The sequence below is a fragment of the Lactuca sativa genome, chromosome 3 (assembly GCF_002870075.4).
Source record: "Lactuca sativa cultivar Salinas chromosome 3, Lsat_Salinas_v11, whole genome shotgun sequence".
Classification (NCBI taxonomy): domain Eukaryota; kingdom Viridiplantae; phylum Streptophyta; class Magnoliopsida; order Asterales; family Asteraceae; genus Lactuca; species Lactuca sativa.
This window is the reverse complement of record NC_056625.2, coordinates 121980711-121997665: the sequence shown is the minus strand read 5'-3', so window position 1 is coordinate 121997665 and position 16955 is coordinate 121980711. Positions and strand designations below refer to the sequence as shown.

At 34.2% G+C, this 16955-nt stretch overlaps 1 long non-coding RNA gene across 3 annotated transcripts; it reads right to left on the bottom strand.

Annotated features, from left to right (window-relative positions):
- Positions 1 to 1726: 1726 nt before the first annotated feature.
- LOC111902381 (uncharacterized) lies at positions 1727 to 5058 on the bottom strand. 3 transcript variants are annotated; one of them, XR_006189357.2, is made up of 2 exons: positions 3753 to 5058; positions 1727 to 2431 (listed from the first exon to the last, which is right to left on the bottom strand). It is a non-coding gene; the product is annotated as an uncharacterized LOC111902381 (long non-coding RNA). The 3 variants fall into 3 exon arrangements; XR_008230928.1 differs by lacking the exon at positions 1727 to 2431 and adding an exon at positions 3190 to 3385 and having other exon boundaries at positions 3745 to 5058; XR_008230927.1 differs by lacking the exon at positions 1727 to 2431 and adding an exon at positions 3190 to 3385.
- Positions 5059 to 16955: the final 11897 nt, after the last annotated feature.

Sequence of the window (16955 nt, the reverse complement as noted above, 5' to 3'; positions counted from 1 at the left end):
TTATAATATTGAAAGTTTGAAACAATAAAAAAAAAAACTTATCTTGGAATCATGAAACAATAAAAAAAAGTGAAAAAAAGAAAACATTATTAAGCATTAACAAACATTCAATAGCTTTGATGCTCATGGAATAAGTATTAACAATCAATAATTTAAAAAAACCTAATCCAATGCAATTAAACTTGCTATCTACATTGAACTAATACTATCATTAATTCACAATTGTGATCCACGATGAATTTAATGCTGATGGAATTGAAAATAGAAGTTTCACATATTTTATTTAATGCTCAGAAAGTTAACAAAGTAGAATAACTTATTGGAGGTTGCAAGAGCCCATATGCATTATTGGATCCACGACTGAGAAGGATTGAAGCGTCAAGTGTTGTGAAACGATATTGTTAATTCGTGGTTCACGTTTATTATTATTATTTTTTAGTTTAACTTGTATTGGGCTATGAATATTGAATTATATTTTAAAAAATATTGGGCTATTAAAGTATAGAATGTGGGCTTTAAAAATATGATTTATATATTTTTTTTCTTTGTCTAAAATATTAAGATGGTTCATTTAAATTTTTTTAGGTAGGTCAAAAATTTTATGTTATAAAACTTATTGTAAAAAAAAAAAAAAAATAAAAAAAAAATAAATAAAATAAAAATAAAAGTGGATTAAGGGACCCACCATGATATCAAATAGCCACGTCACTGCATTTTTCATAAACATATAAACATTACTACCCGCCTTTCATTTCTATAGAGTATAGACTAACGCATTTTGAGCTTTCCAAACCATCCAAAGTATGGGGTAAATGAGAGACATTTTCAATTTTTTGATTCTTTTATCACTTGTAATTTGATTCTACAACTCCAGTAAATCCAAACAACTAAATGCCTTAAAAACTGTTAAAATTAACTGCTGAACTGAAATGGAACATCAAGCCCAATCAGAACGACAAAATATGGCTTGATTTCAATGCAAATATTTGGTGATCCACATTACGGTGGTTCAGTACTTTAAATAAACTCAGTTAATTTATTATTTTATCTGCATTTCCTAACAGTGGTGTAAAAAAAATGGTTATTAGATCGAGTTTAATATCATCTAAAACAAGTACAATTTTGATACGAAATGTCAAGAGCGGACCTAAAAATTTAAGGATGGAAGCAAAAAGTTTTCATAAGACCAAATTGTTGTCAATGGTGGTTTATATAGTTACGATCAATGTAATTCTTGAGGCCATGTTTAAAACTAAATTGTTTTTAAATATATTTCAATTTATGACACAACACAACAAAAATACACGATACGAAATAAATTTGAACGAAACTGAAATTCGAATTCATGTTCATGTCAAATGTAAAAAACATGATGTTGTGCTCGTGTTCAAAATTTGATGTGAAATTAAGACGATTTAGTATCTGTTTGTCGTGTTTTCCGTGTTATATATGATTAAGTATTAATTAATAAACTAAATTTTATTTTATGTATTTTTTTTTCATGTCATGTCGTATCCTGTTTTGGTTTTTAGTTGATTTATTTTTGTGTTAGTTAAAAATAAGACATCGTGTCGCGCCGTGTTTGTGTTACATAAAACTTTGTTATGTCGTGTCGTATCAGACAAAAACACGACACGATTGTTCGATTTGTCACACCTGAATAATACCCACAAATACATACCTAATTAATACAAACAAATTTGATAATGCAAGAGAAAGTCCTTGGAAAATTAAATAATAAACTAAAATAACTAAAAAATTTATCACATAGATAATCAAATAACTAATTTATGAAACTTAATTAGCCTAATTCATTATTTATTTATCGAATACACATTTCCCAATGACGCTTGTTGAAACGCTTTCAAATAGTCATACAAAAGTAAATAGACGCATCTTTTCTTTTAATTGTTTAAATCACCGAACAAATTAAATTTAAAAACAGATAAACATAACTTTTCAATAAAACATAAAAGTTTTACATAAACCTAATGGGTAAAAAGACAGTAATTTGTGTCGCTAATCATTTTTGGATGTCGACAGTAATTCTTTTAAAACCATATTCATAAATTTTGGGTTCATAACATTATTATGCATTATGCATTGGACTCTATTGAGGAGCTCGATCCATAACATCTGACGTAAGGAAACAAATGTGAAATGTATAAATGTGAGTTGATTTTCTATGTACATTTTCTGATATTTTACCACTTTGCATGAGACAACTTTTAAAGCAGTATGTCCTGTAGTAAAAACTTCATTCCCCAACACCATATATGAAACTATTGTTAGATCAATACATACGTGCTTCATTCCTATCCGTCCAAAAACTAAAATGTTAGTTGATCTAAGTGTTGATATTTCTTCCAACAGTCAATTGGTCGGTCAAAACGTCTACAGATGCCTCTTTTTTGGCAGAAACTTGACACGCCTAGATATTTCTAAAAGTGTTAGCAATACATTCTCCAACCCATTTATTTGTGTACATATTGTATCAACCCATATGACCTCTTATATATATATATATATATATATATATATATATATATATATATATATATATATATATATATATATATATATATATATATATATATAAAAGATCGGCTGAGAACTCATAGTTTTCCGAGAACTAAAAGTGGAACGTTAGATCAAAACTAATTCATTAAGGGCACGATCATAATCTTATCGATTTCATTTAATGTTTAATTTTTTGTGTTATTCTACATATTAATAGAAATGTCTAAAAAATTACATAATAAATCAAATTTTCGGATTTTTTTAAAAATAGTATTTTTTCAGTTTTTTTTTTTTAAATCATAGATTTTTTATTTTTTTAAAGAAAACATGAATTTTTGAAAAAAAATTTTCAGTTTTTTGCAGATATAAAAAAAATAGTATTTTTTAGTTTTTTTTAAATACTATTTTTCAGTTTTTTAAAAAAATAAAAATGTAGATTTTTTGGTTTTTTGTATAGAAAACAAGAATTTTTGGAAAAAAAAAAAGAAAATAATATTTTTTTAAAAAAAAAAAAACTGCATTTTTTTAAAAACATTTAAAAAAAACTGGAATATTAAAAAAATACTATATTTTTTGGCAAAAAAAATCAACATTTTTGGTACATTTATTCATATTTTTACAAATACATATATGCATATTTCATATACTATAATATTTGTAAGAAAAAAATAAAAAAAAACTCATTTTATTTACTAATCTTTAAACACAATAGAATAAGTATTTTATTCGATAGAATATAAAATATAAAAAACAAAAAAATGCTACAAAATTTAAAACATTTTCATGTCTTCTTGTCAATATTTTCAAATTTTCTTTAATTTATTATTTTCTACATCTTCAATATTCACCACAATTTCTTCCAAATCTACAAAAAAATGAAAAAGAATTTGATTGATGCAAAAACACTCACAAAAATACATATGTGATTTACATGTAAATGACATGTAATTCATGTGATTTACATGTGAATCACATGTAATTCATATTTGATTTACATGTGAATCACATGTAATTCATATGTGAATTTCATGTAAATCACATGTAATTTATATGTGATTTACATGTGTGTCACATGTGATTCACATGTGATTTACATGTGAATCACATGTAATTCATATGTGAATCACCAAGTTAGTATATGAAAAAATATGTATATGTATAGATACCAAGTTAGTAAACAACTATATGAAACAATATGTACATGTATAGATACCAAGTTAGTACCTATATACCTGCACATTCCAGGCTGTTTATTGGTTCTGGATATAGTATTGTATTTGGAGCTGGGGTGATTTCTATTTCTGGAGCCTACCATAAAACAATGTTATTTTGAAAAAATATTTTTCAAACAAATAATCAAAAACAAATTAAATAATACTATATACCTGCATATTGCCTCTGTTGATAAATGTTCAGATGCTAAAATGTCATTTGTAACAGATTTCTAGGATTAGTATCAAATCAAATAATCAAATAAGTTGTTAACTTGTTATATAATATTGAAATTTGACAAAACCAAGTTCCACCATGTCAAAATCAATGAAGTTTGCCTCAAACTATGATTGTGTGTTGTTAAACTAAGTTTGGGACATTTTCCTATTACTATAAATTCATTTCACATTAAGATTGAGAGTGTAAACAATTATAAAGTGGTGTACAGGAAGAAGTCTAATTTTCAGCAAATAATGGAATTTCAATAGCACGTAGCAAGTATGGGAAACAAACTTCAGAAAGCAATTGTAACGTGGTACAGAGCAAGCAATCAATTTTCTGTTCTACATAGCAACTTAGAAAGCATCGATTTTCAACAGAAACTTGATTTTCACCAACCTATGTTTACTTAGCAATCAATCAATTGTAATGAACCATCGATTTTCAGGAAACAATCAATTCTCACTGGAAATCGGTTCATGAAAGATGACTGCTCAATCGATTGTAAATACGCAATTGATTCTACATATAAGAGAGATAGAGACTCACTTATAGGCACAAGAGATGGAGAAGACGGATCAGTCATGACATCGATTTGACGGAGCTGAGGGCGGCAACGACGATATCTGACGGATGCGAAGGTGATATCGCCCTACTTTGCCGGAGCCACACTTCGTCTTTTGATTCCGCATCCGAGTCGAACAAAGTTTTGTAAGCCGGTTTCAAGATGAGATCTGTATAGCTGCGCAAAAGATCAGTCAAAACCCTAAGGAGCTTAGAGTTCTCAATCGTGAGATTCGAAGCATAGGCAACATAAACGAGAGTGACTTGTGATCATCTGCTTGCTTCTGGATTAAGGATTGTTGATTGGTAGCCGATGTTGATCGTTGACGGAGGTAGAGGTGGTCGATTGAGGGAGGGAGGAGATGATTGGTGGATGGGGTGGGTGTTGGAGGTGGAGGGCGGAGGGCGGAGGGAAGTGCTTGATGGAGTTAGGGAGGAGTTCGATGGAGTCGGTGAAGAATCGGGAGAAGGAAACGAGCGATAGAAAGACTAATTAGGATCTGATATGTTTATTTGGGGAGCAAATAACCAGATCCCTTAAATGCCCCGATCATTTTATTTAGATAAACTTCCTTGTTTTTTGTTGCTATTTATTTACAAAACTGCCATCAAAGATCTTAGCCCTTAACTTTTTTAATCTGACGGTCCACTTTTAGTTCTCAGGTTCTCGGGAAAATATGAGTTCTCAAATGATCCTTGCTCTCTCTCTCTCTCTCTCTCTCTCTCTCTCTATATATATATATATATATATATATATATATATATATATATATAGAGAGAGAGAGAGATTTCAGCATGTTTTTGGATGTCGATGCTTTAACAAAAACAATCTTGATCAACTCATGAAATTTCAGCCAAAAGCCAATGAAGCAATTTTTCTTGGATACTCAGCAAAATCAAAATCTTACCGAGTTCTGAATCGTCAAACTCGTGTTCTTGAAGAAAGATTTGATTTCATCTTTGATGACAACTATGTTCGGAATTCTCGCCCAATCTATGTCACAACCCACGTCATGGAGTCCGATTCTCTATTGCCAGGATGTATGAATCCTCAAATAAATCATGAAGTCAATTTTGAAACCTTGTTTGGACCATCTAAAATAGCCCTTGAATCGGAATCTCGATTAAGACAATCCTCATCAAATGTAGCTCCATTTTCACAAATTGTCTCAGGTCTGACACCTAGATTTCCTCCATTTGATTCCGGATGGATTCAACCTTCTTAGGTTGAGGGGGAGAATGGTTTTTCTTCTCTTGAATCAAATGTTGAAGGATTCCAAGATGCAGCTGATCAATTTGCTGAATTTGATCCTATTTCGGACAATAACGAAGGCAATGCCAACTTCTTTGACTTTCCAAACGAAAATGATGATGATATCTCTGGTTCAGAAGTTCAGGGGGAGCATCATCCTCAAATTAAAGTTGTTCAGGGGGAGCAACACAACCCCATTGTTGATGTCGGATCATCTGTTGCAGAAGAGCTTCCGAGACTACACATTTAGACCAAGGATCATCCTCCAAACCAAGTTATTGCAAATCTAAACGCCGGTATTCAAACTCGTTCTGCTACCAACATTCAAAATAATGTCATTTCTCGGCATTTATTTCAATGGTTGAACCAAAATCCATCAAGGAAGCACTTGAACATGCTGACTGGATTATAGCCATGCAAGAAGAATTGGCAGAATTTGATCGAAATGAAGTATGGACTCTCGTTCCTCCACCTCAGGATCATCCCATTGTATGTACAAGATGGGTGTTCCGAAATAATCTAAACGATACTAGAGTTATCATTCAAAGCAAAGCAATACTAGTGCCCAAAGGATTCAAACATATTAAAGGACTTGACTATGACGAGACCTTTGCTCCTATTCCCCACCTTAAAGCCATCAGAATCTTTCTTACTTATGCAACTCATAAAGGCTTTAAAGATTACCAAATGGACATTAAGAGTGATTTTGTTAATGGTGAACTTGATACCAAAGTGTATCTCCAACAACCTCCCGGTTTTGTTAATCCATCTTATCCAAACTATTGCTACAAACTCTGAAGAGCTGTTTATGGCCTCAAACAAGCTCCCCGCGCATGGTATGAGACTCTTACCGATTTTCTCAAGCGTTATGGTTTTCAAAGAGGAATTGTCGATCCTACCCTGTTCTGAAGATCAAATGGAAAACATCTCATGTTGGTTCAAATCTATGTGGACGATATTATTTTTGGGTCCACTGATCCATCAATGATTGCTGATTTTGCCAAATTAATGGTTAGTCGATTCCAAATGAGTATGAATCGTGAACTAAGTTTCTTGGTCGGTCTCCAAGTAAAACATATCAATAGAGAAATCTTTATTCACCAAGATAAATACATTTCTGAGCTCCTCAATAAATATTCAATTGACACATGTGCCTCTGCAAAGATACCTATGGGTTTCGGACACAAGATCTTTTTAGACCCATCAGGTGTTGCTGTTGATGAAAAGAAGTATAGAGGAATAATTGGATCGCTACTCAACCTAACAACAAGTAGTCCAGACATCATGTTTTCTACATGTTTGTGTGCCAGATTTCATGTCAATTAAAAAATGTCTCATCTTTTGACAGTCAAGCAAATATTATAATACCTCAAAAGTACAAAGAGTCTCGGAATCTGGTACCCAACAAATGAGAGTTTCCTCATACAAGAATATTCATATTCAAACTATGTTGGTCTTCAATTGGATAGAAAGAGCACCTCTGGTGGTTGTCAATTTTTGGGTGGAATATTGATTAGCTAGTCATCTAAGAAACAAAACTGCATTGCTCTATCAACAACCAAAGCGAATTATATTGATGGTGGTAGTTGCACCTCTCAAGTACTTTGGATAAAATCACAGCTCTTGGATTATGGTTACCGGTTTCAACAAATTCCCATATATTGTGATTCTCAAAGTGTCATTGCGATTTCACATAATCCAATTCAGCACTCCATGACGAAGCACATTGATATATGATATCATTTCATTAAAGATCATGTTTTAAAGGAAACATTGAACTTATTTTTGTTCCATCAGACGATGAAATTGCTGATGTCTTTACTAAGGCATTAGACGAAACCAAATTCAATGGTTTTCTGAACAAAATGGGTATGATGTTGTATAATCCTCAATTCTTTCAAGAGGCTTGCACTCTCTGATGTTTTAATTAGGAAGTGAAACAATTCCAAAGTCAAAATTATACTTTATCTTGGAATCGTTCCTCTCGGAGTAAATAGGATCGTCTTACGTGTCTTTTTATCTAACCTCTTCCTCTAGTTTAAGTTGTACAGTTCACTCAGTCTCTTGAAGTTCATGACCATTATATTCACATTGGTATTTTGCTCTATCTCGCCTCAGAATCTATTTCAAGAAGTGTGCTTTAAAGTTCATCTCGGAATTCAAGTCTGAAATGGTAATGTGTGCTCACCTCTTACCTTTGTCTGAGATATGTTCCTTCATATCTCGGAATCTCAAAATCTGTTTAAATATGTCCTCTAAGATCTTCTCTCCTTTTACCTCTGATATTCAGTCTAAGTCTGTGCAATATCGAACTCTATATCATGTACAAGCATTTTCATTCTTTCAAGTATCTTATGATAATCCAACTTAGAAATTTCTTGCTCTGAGATCTAAATAACAATCCATCTCGAAATTTTCATGCTCCGAGATCTCTTTGACAAATGATCTCGAAACTTCCTTACTCTGAGACCGCTCTCATTGATAGAAGTTTAAAAGGTTTTTCATTTTTATTACAAAGAGTTTTTCTTAATAACTCAAACGGTTATTTTTTTTAATGATGATTATCCTGAATCCTTGAAACTCGCACTCTTTTTGCACACGTCTCGATAAAGTAAACATCATACCAATCAAATGGAGGTTTCCATTTTTCACGTCTTGCCATAGTATTCTTTCGTCCTTGCAGGTCAACTCATTCCAAATGTGGCAACACATATAATGCGCTCTATATCCATATCCAGATTCATCATTAAACCTTTTCTAACCCGACCCACCATCATCCAACCTATAAAAGCCCCACCAAAATCCATTTGACACTTTATGCTCTCATAACCTTCATCTCCTTCTCTCTGCAAAAAGTGTTCTTCGAGTATTCAAAACCTGCAACAATGGCATCTTCTCAATCCACCCCCAAAATCACCAAAACTGCTTCCAAGAAGAAATCCTCCAAGGGTTCTGCTTCATCATCGCCGACTGAATCGTTCCTCGGAGACACAACTCAACTATTCTCCTTAGATCGAATGGACTACGACGAGTCCATCCGGATTATGATCGAGTTCATATCTCGCCATCCCATCTCAGTTCCTCTCACAATGATCCCTGATCCACCCATTCCACTTTGACTCCTTCATACAGCCTTTGACAGAATCAAGATCGAAGACGGAGTTCTTGAAGTTAGGATCACTGGTGACCGTATTGTACCAGTTTCGAAGAAAACTTTCTTAAGGGCCATTGGGATTCCTAAAAACCATAAGGATTTCATAGTCCAAGAACCTTCATCTGAAGAGTTTCAGACGTTTCTCAACCACATAGGGTATGTTGAAGAGTTCAAAGCCGAAAATTTCAAGAAATATGAAGTTCCCGGGCTATGGACAATTCTCATGCATCTCATCCTTCAAGATTTGTCTGGGAAACACGGAGGAACAGAAATTATGAGCAAAGATTGGCTCTATGTTGTCTACAGTATCTACTCTGGAAAATCAAATGTTGTCGACTTGACCGAAGTCTTATGGCAAGACTTTCGGAAATTTTCTATGAAAAGAAAGCCACTGAAGATATCGAGTATGAGATTCTAGGCTCTTACCATCCAATTGATGGGTTTTAGTATACTACAACATCCTTTGGTGCACATACAACCCTAAATACCTTGGATCTATGTTTTCACTAATTATACATGCAAATGGATTCCAAGGCATTAAACCTATAACTAGCATGTATTTTCATATACCAAATAAGATACTAGTTAGATTTACATATCTTTTGTGTTGTAGCTTGATTCCATGGAGCTTAAGAGCCTAGTGCCCCAAGTGTGACACCTCAAATGGTTCGCACAACACCACCAACAGCTTGGAATAACTTGAGAGAGAAGTTCTTATGCTCAAATCGGCTAGCCCTCATATGTGAATCCTTAGGGCCAATTTCTTTAGCCATGAGGTCCTTATATATTGTGGCTATTAGGGTTACACCATGTAACTCATGACCTTACATATTCTTCATGCTCCATGGGTTAAAACCTCTATGGAGTATCCATGGGACACTCCATGGGTTTAGCCCAACATGAAGAACTATGGATCATAAGCCCACATATATAAGAATGAATGATTTACACAATCAATCCCCATATATTTAATTAGTGTCTTTTGATCACATAATTAATTCCAAATTAATTCTTGATCAATACTAATTAAATAATATGATTTCATATTAATATATTAGAAGTTATAATATATTACCAAATCATAAATATCCTTTTCTCACAAAAGTCTATCCAAATTGTTTCGATGCCATGCAACACAAATGGACCATGTCAAATCGGGTCAAGTACATACCAATAATAGTTATGGGCTTAGACATCTAATCCAATAGTCTCCCACTTGGATAAGTCTAAAACTATTATTGTGTCTGACTCCACGATCCCGACTAGCAATCGTAGCTCTTAAAAGCCGTTGTCGAACTATGAACAAATCAATGACGCGTCCATTAGATAAGGGATCATATATTCCTCCATTCTAGATATCATATGGACTGAGACATGGATTATAATCATTATCTCTGTCCATCTGTTGTTTCCGGATTTCCGATTTATGATGACTGACTAATTTAACAAATCAAATCGGTCCAGGCCCGACCGAGCACTTACGTTTGTCATCACTAAATCATCAAGGGGCCCACATATATCGCTTTTATCCCTCCAAGGGTAAAAGGAATGGATAAATTTCGACTCATATGCTTGTCCTACTACTTGTTGAATCATACACAAAGGCACATTTTATAACGTCGAGTTACTAATGCGTTTCGTACAATCAATGTATAACCAACTCATAGTCAACAACTCATATCTCTAGGTTTAAAGAATATAAGATGTTATCATCTCATGATCACTCGTGATAAAATCCATGAAGTGAGTCAAATGAGCGTGGGTTTAATCCAATACTCGAATCTCATTCTAGGAGCACTCATGAATGTTACAACAACTTTTGCTATGTCTAAACACTTTAGACATCTACAAACCCAATTCATGACAGTCTTAACTTAATACCTACTTCCAACGTATTATTGACTGTGGATGGTTTGAATAACTTAGTCATTCGGGAAGAATGAGCTAGGTGTTCTGGAAGTCAAAACATGCAAAGTGAAACACAAGAATAATCGAATCCAATATGATCTCAGAACTTATGAATATAAATAAAAAACCTTTTATTTATCACTATATTGATTACACATTATTCATTGCATAACGTTTCAAATAATCAACTTTATACTTGAATCAAAACAATAGTCATGCCATGCACTAAGAATGCCCACTATATTTTTCTATGATCCTTACTTTGTGGAATAGATTAATTGAACATAATTCCAATGATTCTCATTTCACAATCCCAAATCCTTATCGTAAATGTAAGAATTCTAAATTCCCGCCATTTACTGAAACCTGTTAGATTCTAAACTTATATGAATTGATCCTCTTGTAATGACTATGCACAGAGTCACAAAGACTTGTCAACAGATATTACAGAGTATTCCGATGGAGATCAATTCCATGGAAATGAAGTCTCAAATTCAAAGTACATTGCTTCGAATATCCTTCTTGCATTAAGTTTTCTAATATTACACAGATTTAAAGAATAACTTCCACCTTTGGAAACATTTCCACATTCCATTTTGACTATCACTTCTGACCAAGAGTTGTCTCCTTTCAGAATATGTCAATATGGTCCTACCAAAATTAACACTATACTTTCAATTGTCTAGGAGCAACCAATCTTTGGTAAACCTCAGATTGTCCTCGACAATTGCTTAATCATTTTAGTCATATCCAGTTCTAGTACCTTTTCCCTCTTAATGACCTAGGCATTTGGAAAATTTATAAAGGATAAATATTATAGCACATGTAATCGATCCTAGACCAGTCTTTTGCTACAATATTTTTTTTATTTGCCATGTTTTCATAATCCGGCTATGAAGAGGGATGCCGTAATCACAATCGAATTTTGAGACGCAATATATATAAAATTTCCTTATGTTGAACCATTCCAACAAAAAATTTCATATATATATATATATATATATATATATATATATATATATATATATATATATATATATATATATATATAGGATTAGGTTCATGTAAGACGACCTAATTTTGTGAGACCGTGAGACGCATTTTTTTATTTTTTTAGTTAATTGAAGTTCCGAAAATAATATTTAAAAAAAGAATTTTTGGAATATGTACAGTGTAATATTCTATTAGAATATTTCACGTATTTCAAAAAAAAATGGAAATTTTTTTATTTATTATTTTTTTTAGTTAATTAAAGTTCCGAAAATAATATTTAAAAAAAGAATTTTTAGATTTTTCCAATTATTTTGCATTTTAAAATTATTTTTTAGAATATATCAGTGTAATATTGTATTAGAATATTTCACGTATTTTTCAAAAAAAAAAAAAAAACAGGATTTTTTTTTTATTTTTTTTAATTTTTTTAGTTAATTCAAGTTCCGAAAATAATATTTAAAAAAAAAGAATTTTTTGGATTTTTCCATTTATTTTGCATTTTAAAATTATTTTTAAATTTGGTCTCACGGTCTCACAAAATTAGAATGGTTTCAAATAAACCTGAATCGATATATATATATATATATATATATATATATATATATATATATATATATATATATATATATATATATATATCCTTGACTAAAGATGATTAAATTCTCTATCTAAGCTTTTAGAATTGAAATGAAGTATAATTTCCTCTCCCTTAATTATAGCAAAACAACTTTTCCCAATTGAAGCTTTTGTTTTCTATAATTAACATTGCTAACTTGCAAAGCTTAACATAATAATCAGGCTCCTACTAACATGATAATTATTAGCATAACACTTCTGTTCCCACTAGCTTTGACATGTACTAAAAAATCAGTTGGACTTCTAGAAATCCATAATTTATTGACTTTCTTACAAAAGTTCAGATTTCTGATACAAGATGATTTGATAAACCTTTATCAAATTCAAACACCTTTCCTTAGATATCTCACATGTGTCTCTAAACAACTTGTAGAACTATGAAAAGGGATGTCGTAATCATAGTCTCAATTGTTTAGACCTTTTCCATTTCTCACACGTCCATGTTAGTGTGTCGGTTAACCACACACGCTCCACTAACGACTTTGAGAATGCAAACATCACAATTGCTATCTACTTAAAATCTACTTAGTGAAAGCGTTTCCTCACCATCATTTTCATGAATCGAATAGAAACCTTATGACACTTAGATTTTATGGTGTGTGTGTTCTTATCCATATAAATTTGTCAGAACCGTAATCACAAGACAAGGTTAGTGACAAATCCAAACTCATATGGACTGAACTTGTGCAATCTTTACTTCTTGCCACTTGGCAGCACAAGGGCCTACCATTGCTTCAAAGTAGTTATGCAAACAACCGAGACCTCATAGAACTCACATGCATAGTCAACTTATAACTGGAATGGGCACATAAATAAGAATATGCCACGATAGGTTACAAACCTCAAGTCGTGTGCTAATGATAAACAATGGGTTTCAACCTTGATTAGTGCTTGAAACATTCAAGACCTTTAAGACTCCCACTGTCCTCTTGACATATAAGACTCTACTATCAAGAATCATTCCTTGACAAAACAAATATTCAAGATTTAGTGCGGATTCTTATCAAGAAAAACACTTCACACAATTGGCCTTAGTTGGTCTTTGTTTTATCCAAAACATCTCTACTGGGTGTTCCAGCGAATTCTCATTATCGGGACGTGTCTTTGTTTTGCACATTGACTCTCTCTCAATCTACGATATCAATCGGTTCTCTCATGGAAGTTCCAACCCTGGACGACTTCGTTTTCCTCAAAGGAAATCACTAGAGTTTCGATGGGTAGGTACTTCTAAGGATTCGAGACATGATGTACTGGATAGATGTTACCAAGTTCTAAGGGCATCCGAAATCTGAAGATTGCAGAATCGATTTCTACGAAGATCTCGAAAGGTCTGATGTGGGACTAAACTAGACGTTCGAAAGAAATTCCTAGGAATCCTTCGGGAAAGACATTTAGAGGAAAGAGCTGCTAACTTCCCGTTTCTCAATGATCACAGAAACGAGGGATGCGTGGTAATTCATATCGGGAAAAACTTTTGAGTTTTAAGGCATGGAATGATATGAAGGTTTGATGCCGAAGATCACGAGAACCGGGTCGAGGAAAAGATCTAGACGTGTGACCCTTTCGAAACCGAGGATAACAACATGAATGAGACTCGGTCATTTCATGTTAAACATAACATCAAAGTATTTTCGTGGAAAGTTTCCCCCTTTTAAATCGAATGGAATAGAATAATCCTCCGAACTGAGGATTTAATCTATAGGTACGAAGTTAGTGTTCTCTATCTCACTGGTTAGTCATCTCGACGGTACATATTTCGATTACATACGAAGGATTGAGTTTAGAAAATGCTCGAATAGATAGATAACAGGTTTCCTTTTTGTACTAGAATCGAAAAGAGTTGCAGGTATAAGAATTATCAAAGAGAAGTATACCTGCAGCGACAGAAGGATCAGTGGTTGTAGCTGCTTTGGGGCAATTCCTTTTGAAGTTCCCTGCTTCACCACAATTGTAGCAGGCCGGACTAATTCCCGCTCCGGATGATTGGTTCGTTGATTTGGCTGGTTTTCTGCAGGTTCGAGCAAGGTGGCCCTTATTGCCACAGTTGTCGCAGATCCTTTCGCGACATGGACCAGGAATGCGGTGGTGGTAGTTGCACTTACCACACCAAGGAAGGGTACCAGTGTATCCACTGGCGGGAGTTTGGGCTGTGGAATCGACAGCTGAAATAGCAACAGGGGCAGTAGCAGCATGGACTGCTACTGTTTGCTGTTTCTTAGAAGACCCTTGCGTACTCGGGGCCTTCCGCTTGTTCCAAGATTTCTTTTTGCTTCCGCCTCCACTGGTGACTGGCTCGGGAGTGGTAGCCTCCTCATCAGAGTTGTCTTCGTGATCGATCAGAATTTTCGCAAGACATTTAGCACTGTCATATGTGTCTGGCTTTGCAGCTAAGACATTACCTTTGGTTGGCTGGGTCAACCCCCAGATGAACCTCTCAATCTTTTTACTCTCCGGTGTAACCATTCCCGGACAGAGTAACGCCAGATCATCGAATCTTGAAGTATAAGCGGCTATGTCGGAACCCTTCATCTTAAGGTTCCAAAGTTCGTGTTCTAGCTTCTGGAGTTCGCCCCGAGGGCAATATTTTGCGAGTAGAAGCTCCTTCATAGCTTCCCAACCCATAGCATTTGCTACAGGTAGAGTTAGGGATTTGACTCGGCCGTTCCACCAAGTCAGGGCTTTGTCTAGGAAGGTGCAGGCGGCGAACTTAAATTTGTCAGACTCCGTGCAGGCGCATATTTCAAAGATTGATTCGATTTTCTCGAACCATCGGGTAAGGGAAATGACACCTCCAGTGCCATCAAAGGATGTGGGCTTCGCGTTCATGAAGTCTTTATAAGAACCCTCTTTTTGGTGTCCCTGACTATCTTCTGGGTTTTGGGGCTGGGGACCACCTTTTGAATTACCAGGGTTCATTTGCGACATGGCTGCTACCATTGCAGCAGTCAAAACTGTCTGAAGTGATGCAGGATCAAGTTGAGGAGGAGGTGGTGGCGGAGGAGGATTGCTGTTGTACTTTGAGCTGGGTCTCTTTCTTGGAGGCATCTTGATCTAAAAAGATCAGGAAAGAGAGGATCATAAGTCCTCTAAATTGAATCAAGAGATATGGAACAGGGGATATCTCATCAAGACAGATATAACACCGTATTAAGCGATAAAGCAGGAAAGAGTTATCAAGACAAAACATTTTATCGCTAGAGTAATGATCAAGAAACAACGCATATACGAGGATTTTCTACAAAGGATTGACTCGAGAAATACTCTCATAGTATTTCATGGTTCGCTGCAGCGACGACTCGTTGTTTGGGATATTGGGTAAGTTTTAGGTATGCCGCATACCACAGTTACTCCCAAGCACATGTTGGCCGTGTCTCGAATGAATATAGTTGGCCAGGCTATATTGATCCTAGACACGACTACATAACTGCCTAGGTTTAACCGCAGGCGGAAACATTTCCGGGGTTGACTCCACGTTGAGTATCAAATCCAATGTACATAGTAATCACAGTAAACAACCATTACATTACATATATTTGAAAGTTTACATTTGTTTCAAAAGTAAATTATACAAGTGTTATACATATATCATATGAACAAAAGTTGAGACGAGTCTTCTGAGCACTCCGTCTTCTCAAAAAGATATCGTCGAGTACCTGTCTAATGCGGACCTGAGAATACAAGCAGTTTGAAAATCAGCATAAAGATGGTGAGTTCATAAGCGGTTTTGTTTTATGAAAATGTATCGGTTTCCTTTAGTTTTCCGAAAAGGTTTGTTATCCAAGAAAATCCCATATTTTCTTAGTTAAAGTTAGTTTGGTTATCTTTCGTTACAGTTCAATTACGTGATATATGTTAACCCCAGGAAAATCCCATATTTTCCTAAATGCAAGATTGATTGAATAACACAGAGTATAGTTTAATACACAAAACTATATATTGAGAAGCATGGGATTTCTATCCCGAATTAGATATGAAATACTATAATAAACACGAATTGTAGATAGAAAGTAGTTTGAAAACCTTGAGACTATCATCCCGTACTAGTTACAAGATAGTTTGATATACTTGAAATTTTAGATTAAAAACCATGGGACTATTATCCCGAACTAGATATAAGATTGTTTGATAAAACCATGGGATCACTATCCCGAACTAGATATAAGATAACTGGATAAAGTCATGGGATTACAATCCCGTACTAGATATAATTTGAAATCATGGGACTATTATCCCGCACTAGATACAAGTTCGATAGACTGAAAACCATGGGACTACCATCCCGGACTAGATATAAATTCTAAAATCGAAGCTGTGAATAAACTTATATTAATACATATTGTGAGTCGGGTAACCATGCTGATACGACAACGAGACCTCCTTGACGTTTGTCAGACGTCGGACGATATCTAGAATTTGTCACCCCCGATGTGCCCGCCTAACTGTAGCTAGTAGTTAAGGTGTGGGATTGTTAGTCCCGAATAGATCTATTCACAAATT